Below are 931 nucleotides of genomic sequence, written 5' to 3' on the forward strand. Positions count from 1 at the left end.
TTAAGTATGAGGGGTGGATAGTCGTGGTCAAGGGTTATGCGGCTTTCTCGCCAGGTGAAGCCCTTCCCCTGCCAGGCTTTGCGGAGTATCATGTCCTTAGCTCTGAAGCTCTGGAACTTAATTATTACAAGCTGTATTTTAATGCTAATACACTGCACCTCTTCTGAACTCTGTTATAAACTTGAAGTACAGCAAGTAACTTAATGAAATACACCTATAGCCCCATCGCAACCTATAGAACTTAATATGGGCGGGACACGAGCTGAATTAACACGCCCCACAACCAGGTCCAAATTAAATTGAGCATTTGGAAACACATGCCTCAGTGACAGACTCTTAGTAAGTTATACAGTGAGTAAGCAAATAAGGCAAGTCAATGTAACGGAGAGGGGGGGGTGGAGGGGTGTGTGCGCAGATTGAGGGTTGGAGGCTCACCAGGCATGGGCATACAAAGGAGGATCAAGGCAAATTTACTAAGGAATGTAAGGTTTTGCCTGGTTTTGTCCACGATCTGGAGCTTGGGAGGGAATAACATCCTGTAAAGGAAGCTAGCGCTCCTACGACATTTGATCTCGGAGAATGCAGCTCTTTTCGTGGAAACCTAGGGTCAGTAGTGTGGGAAAATATGGATTTCTGTACCACGATAAATGAGACTTTCTGTGCGAGTTTGAGGATTAGTTCTTTATTTTGGTAATGATGGATTCTTGCAATAAATGGATATGGAGCCTTCTGTTTACGAGCTTTATTTGCTACTGTTGACAGGCTCACAAACCCTTCTGTGACGTTACCACCTGAACTTCAATCTAATGCCGCCTGCAACAAGTTTTCCAGTTTCTTTTCAGAGAAAATTCAAAAAATCAGAGGATTAATCTGCACATCCATTCCAAAGCCAGTACCAATGCTATGCCCAAACACAACACATGCAGAAAAA

This window comes from Kryptolebias marmoratus, linkage group LG1 (genome assembly GCF_001649575.2).
Source record: "Kryptolebias marmoratus isolate JLee-2015 linkage group LG1, ASM164957v2, whole genome shotgun sequence".
NCBI lineage: Eukaryota > Metazoa > Chordata > Actinopteri > Cyprinodontiformes > Rivulidae > Kryptolebias > Kryptolebias marmoratus.